Raw genomic sequence first — 6,345 nt, 5'->3', positions numbered from 1 at the left:
AGAAAAGGTGATGCTGGACCAGTGTAAGGTTGTCTTCATTCGGTAAAACAAACAGAGCATTCAAATGGGTGTACATTTGCATTTAAAGTGTCAGTCAGTATTATCTTATGCATTATTTAATCACTAAAACCTCCTATTGTCAAACACCCCTCCACCAAAATGGTTGTGAAGAGACGATAAGAGCTTATATATTCAGCCTCGGCATGGAGCATATAGTGCACCTTGAGTTGCGACTTAAAATGCATCGGCTTTGCAAATATTTTAGATTAGAATAATTTCATTCACTGAGGACCTTAATTTAGTGTTAACTTTGGCTAATGTCTGTTTTCTTCTTTCTATAGACACTGGTGAGGAAGTTTAGGATTATGCAATTACAGTGTGGTCAGGACAGCCCCAAACAGGGACACTAGTGGATGGTTTTGTGAAACGAGAATGCAAGTTCTAGACTGGTGCAAAACGAGACTATGAAAAATTTGCTCCCAGATGCATGAGTTTACCTTGTTCGAACAGCACTTAGAGTAGATATTTGTACCTTTTTACCATCAGACTGACCCCAATGGAGTTAGATTTCCAGTTAATACTCATTCCATGACCTCCGTCCCCTGCTGTTGTGTAGAACATCACCAGTGCACGTGACCCGTTTGTTTACTGGCGTTGAGGGTTCCCAGGCAGCCCACCAGCTATTGCTTGCTGCCCACCCACGCAGCGTCTACGTGTCACTTTAGATGTAGACGTCATTTGGATGTTGTCCAACTCTTCATTCGTAATGGCTATCATAACTGTCAATTGTACAGGGAATCGTAGTAGATTGGAATTATGATTGATTTTCCCGAGACTAATCTGTATTCTTTCCCCTTTAGACCATTACTTTGGATTATTACAGTGAGGCATTTGTTGCTCCTTCATTTTTATTTTTCCCTTCTTTTTTTTTTAAGTACTTCATCATTGTTCCGGTTTCCAACTCTCTGCCGCTAAGGTGCTCAGGTCTTTCCTTCCATTGTCATTCAATCTAGCTTTGTTTGTTTTTTCAACACACTGTAACACCGCAACAGCTTTTGGTAGTTGACTTTTCCTGATCGGTTACTATTGTGGGCTTTTGTCCTTCTCTGTGTCCGTGATGGTAGAACCCAGTGAGAGATAACTATATATCACTACTACTACTAATCATAGATCTTTAAACTGGAAGCCGTAGGACATTACCTGGTTGATTGACATGGTTTTGATGTTATTTAGAGACTTGCCTTCAATCAAGGCTGGAGTGTAACGCTACTATGTGGCAACTGCCATAGTCCCAACAGTGGCTATAAAGAAAATGGGACATTTTGGTCAAAGAAATAATGAAAAGCAACTGCTAAAACTGTATTGTGGAACAGCAGTCCAAGTGAGTTTGTCGAACCAAAATACTAAAGAAATGTTCCAAACTGTTATACCAAAACAGTTTTTCACTAATTTACACAAAGAAAACCCTGCTGTCTCATACTAATTTATTTATTTATAAGACTATGTATAATGAATATTTTAAAGCACATTTGAGTGCCTCTTGCACAATGTATAAAAAATAATATTTTTAAGAATAGTTTACTGGTTTTTGCCCTGTAGAAATCTGTAATCAGCGTGTCTGCCTACAGGGGGCGCCACATTGTCCCATGTTTAGATAGTTATATTTGACTTGAGGGACTTACAGTTGCTACTCTTATTACATACAAGCACAGAGCTGGTTAAAGGTTAGAATCACAAAATAAGCAGCTTAGTGAAGCAGTGATGTGATATCAGTCAAACACTTGGAATTTTGAAGCTTGGGCACTCTTACATAACAAGTACTGTTTCTACATCCGTAACAGTTTTTTCTTTGGTTCCAAGAGCATGTCAACTACCGTCAAATCTGATTTTTGTTCCTCTGAACTGCTGCTACAGCGGTGGTCACAATGTTTTGGTATCAAGTCTACTTGGACCTGAAGACAGCTAGCTTGCCTGCTAGTTGTCAAAATACAGTAAGCTACCTCTGCCTATTCAGAAAGCCACCTGTTTTAAGTGTTTGCATTAACCATTTCATGCTTCATGGAGTTGGATATAGAGTGGTGGCGTCTTTTTCTAGATGCAAACATCAAAATCATAAATGCATTATATTATTTCACATTTTTTCTACACGACCATCCCATGTTTCAACACGCTTTCTATTCCTCTCTGACTTCCTGCTCTCTCCTCCCCCAATACTCGCCTGCCACTACAGTGGTCTCCACTCTGTCGTGCAGTTAAGATGTTCACATTGAGGTTCCTGCCTGTAAACAGGAAATGACACCTATCGGCCACCTTTATTAAGAACGGGTCACTGTTGGTTGCATTCTTAAGGTATAGACACTCGATGCAAGTTTTCTGTAAATCAATTTTTTTTATTCTATGGCCTGTTATCTTAAAAGGTTAAATTCCGTGCCTAATAGCACTTACACCTGGCTTTCAACTTTCAAAAGCCTAGGTTTTGGCAGAACCCATGGTCATATTTTCAGCCTTAAGGAGCTTTCTATCAAAAGACGACTCTTAAAAAGGTGGCCATAAGTGGTGTGACAAAATATCCCTTTCAGTTATTTTGAAGGGGCACTACCTAAAGAATATAATTAAGTCTCAAGTGTTTTATCTTTTTAAAGGGTTTGTTCTTTGTTTTGTATGCATAATTTTTTACGTTTTCTACAGATGTGTTTGTAAGAAATCATATACTATTAAATCATGCTGGAAAGCACAGTTTTGTTAAAATTTGATTTCAACGAGTTTAACCCTTTTGTTTTTACTTTTATCTTTGGTCTGATTAAATAATTTTTTTTGTTAGGACTTTTCCATATTGTATTTTTCTAACATTACTTTATTTTCATGTTAACACAGAATTAAAAAAAAAGGCTGTAATAATTTAAATGGATATTCAAAATGTATATTGAACTGCGTACTAATTATGTGCAGAAAATTCTGGACCAGATATTGAGTTGTAAGAAAATGTTATATTTGTTCCTAAAACTATTTAATACGATGATACAAATCAATACAGACTTTTGTCTTAATTGTCCGTATTCATTGCAATACATACGTTGTTCCATTCACACCCATGTCCATCCTTCATTTATTCTTTCCTGGTGTTTAACCAAAACGTTGGCACATCCTCAAGTCAAAATAAACCTTCTCCATGATGGCCTTTACAAACTGTTCACTCCAGCACCTCACTATCAACCTACCTTCAAGATCAAACACACTAGGATTCATGGTGATATATAAAGTTTAGTTAGATGCAAGGTGGAATTACACTCAGTCAGTTGCCTCTTTATTATAATTAAGAACGTTTTAATTTGCCATTGCCAAGAGTAAAGGTGGTTACAAAATGTTGACAGCTGGACTTCTTTCTACCGAAAAGACATCAGAATAAACTATGGACCTTTGCATGTGTTCATATAATCTAGTGTCAATCCGAATGCCTGGCCACAAGATGAAGTGCACTGATGTCCTTAATGGCCCATGTGAGCTTTAGGCTAAAGCTTGGCTATCTGTTTCACTCAGATTAGTCCAAAGGGAGGTCAGGTCTGGTCAGGGGTGTGGTCTGGATATGGAAAGGGGCGTGGCTACAGTGGCCTGGGATACCATCCGTGGTATTGTGTGTTGGTTTTTATCTGTTCTTCTTTTTCATAGAGATTTTCATAGCCGGCTCAGCCAGTCTCATCTTTGACATGAAAATATATTTTAAACAGGAAATATCTGATTGACATGCCTGACTTTAAATATCTAGAGGTTGTTTAAATGTATCCTTTGGGACTCACACATGTAGTATTCCTTTCTGGGAAGCCCTGAATGATCCATGATGCTTGGTCATTTAATCAGGAGTCGTTGACTTTACTGCCGGTTCGGTACAGTAGGGGTTATTAAAATGCAGTTACCCGGTAAGCATAAATTGAATTTGATCTATAGGCCTACTATCAGTGTGCGAAATACGGGTGGCTAGGCCCCCCCGATTAACCCATGAGACCCCCTGAAAGCCTCAAAAGCAAAATTTGAAGGGGTTCTCAAATTTCGTAAAAAAAAATTGAAAATTTGAAAATATATATATATAATTTATTTTTTTATTGGCACTAATGGTCATTTAAATGTGTTTAAGCTCACCATGTCCAGTATTCAGAATTTTAAACATTTATTCACAAATATGTTCTATTTTTTGCCAAGCGGAGCCAGCCAGTCCTTTGCGCGTATGCAAATTAGCCATGTGCGCCAAACAGAAGAAGGGCCCTATCTTGCGCCCGGTGCAATTGACTTTCTACACCGACGCAGCATGTGTCGTTGCTAGTTTGCACCCGGCGCAAAACTGATTTTCCCCCGCAGCAACCAGGCACCACTACACTTGCGCCTGGAGAGGCGTGTCGGCGAAAAGCAGGGGCGTGTTCCGGCGCAAATGATAGTTGGTGCTATTTTAGTGATCTAAAAAATGCAGCAATGCAATTGCGCCACTGACCGAAAAATACCTGGTCTATAGCGGATAGCGCAGTTGTTGTTGTTAATTTGACGTGCCATGGCAGGTCGGAACTAGGCTACAACATAGCCTACGCTTACACACACGTAGGCTATGCACACAGGCATGCAAACTAGTCACCTTTCGGCGAAATTCGCCGGTTTTTTTTTTAAACAAAATTGGCCACTTGTGTGATTCGTGGAGATCCATTGCGAAAACATTGGGGGGGGGGGGTCTACAGTCTGACGAAAACGAGACGATAACTAAATAAAAATCAATTCAGGATGACAAAAACTACGACGAAATCTTTTGACACTTTCGTCAACGAATAAAAACGAGACGAAAATGTAAGCGGGACGATTTGGTAAGCGATCCAATCAGAACTAAGCTCTTTATGTGGGGAAGTACTGATCGTCCCGCCCGGCAGGTCAACTAGCAGCGCTTGCTGCGTCGCAAGCAAGTGTCCCTTTGTAAACAGTTTGGCGCAAAAATCACCGGTTAAAACACAACCAACTTGAAGTCATTGGCAGACGAGTCATCCCGAAATTCACGCAAAGATAAGCATACTTGGGAAAGCCACGCAACAGATAGCCACGGTTACATACAGTAATGTTCTTATGACGGGAGAAAGGAGCAGAAATATAGTAGGCCTATAGAGACAACTTGGAGCTGTGTGTGCGCGCGTAGTGAGAGACGGGAGTGGATGAGAGAACAGAAAAATCGGACCCCCCTCCATTCTACCTCACAGGTACAGAAGGGCTCCGACAAGAATGGGCCACTGAGTGCAAATAAAGCTAGTGCATCCCAGAACAACAACAGACCAAGGAGGACGCCAGAGCAAAATGCATTGTACACACAGGATTGGCAGTCCCAATGATTGAAGATGAGGACTTTGTTTTAATGATTGATACAGTTGATAGGAGGCTGACTGTTCCCCAGAAAACTAATAAGCATCTGAAAAATAAAAAATTATATAAAAATAATAATAATAAAAAAATTATATAAAAAATATTTGTAAAAAATATATAAAAAAAACAAATTCTATTAAAAAAAATGATATTAAAAAATATATTTAAAAAAATATAAATAAAGAATTTTGACCTGTGCGCATGTTTTGTTTTTTTAACCTGTGCGCATGTTTTTTTTTGACCTGCGCGAGCATGTTTTTTTTTTTGACCTGCGCGCATGTCTTTTTTTGGACCTGCGCGAATATCCAAAAAAAAACATGCGCGCAGGTCAAAAAAAAAAACATGTGCGCGCAGGTCAATTTTTTTTAATTTATAATTTTTTTAATATATATTTTTTAATATAATTTTTTTTAAGAATTATTTTTTTATATAATTTTTTTTATTTGTTTCACATATATATTATAATATATATATATATATATATATATATTAATTTTTTTAATTTAAAAAAAGATCATAATTTGTCTTATTTTCCAAGAGATCTATTCGCAGTGATATCTATCTATCTATCTATCTATCTATCTATCTATCTATCTATCTTGTTTTTATTATTTTTAACGTATCAATGAATAATCGTTAATGAGTTCAACTTTTAACTTACTGCTGCCAGACTCTACAACTGCACCATTTCAGTGCCATCCGCCTGACCGCACGGTCATTGAGTCAGAGATATAAAGGGATTCCTAAAAGAGCGCATATAGAGTAGGGTTCGTGTTTTATTATGCATGTGCAGTTGGGGCGTTCATTGTTTCCCAGTTATTCATCTCTACGACGCTGTCAGGGCGGACAAAGGGGCGTCAGGTCCTACGCTGATTGGTTACCGAGTCAGACGCCAAAAGGTTTACAACAGATGGGTTACTTCTGCTCCACCTCGTAGGAAGCACTCGTTCCCTTGAGCGC

This window comes from Micromesistius poutassou (genome assembly GCF_964030765.1).
Source record: "Micromesistius poutassou genome assembly, chromosome: 5".
NCBI lineage: Eukaryota > Metazoa > Chordata > Actinopteri > Gadiformes > Gadidae > Micromesistius > Micromesistius poutassou.
The sequence above is the reverse complement of the archived record's forward strand: the minus strand, read 5'-3'. Positions refer to the sequence as shown.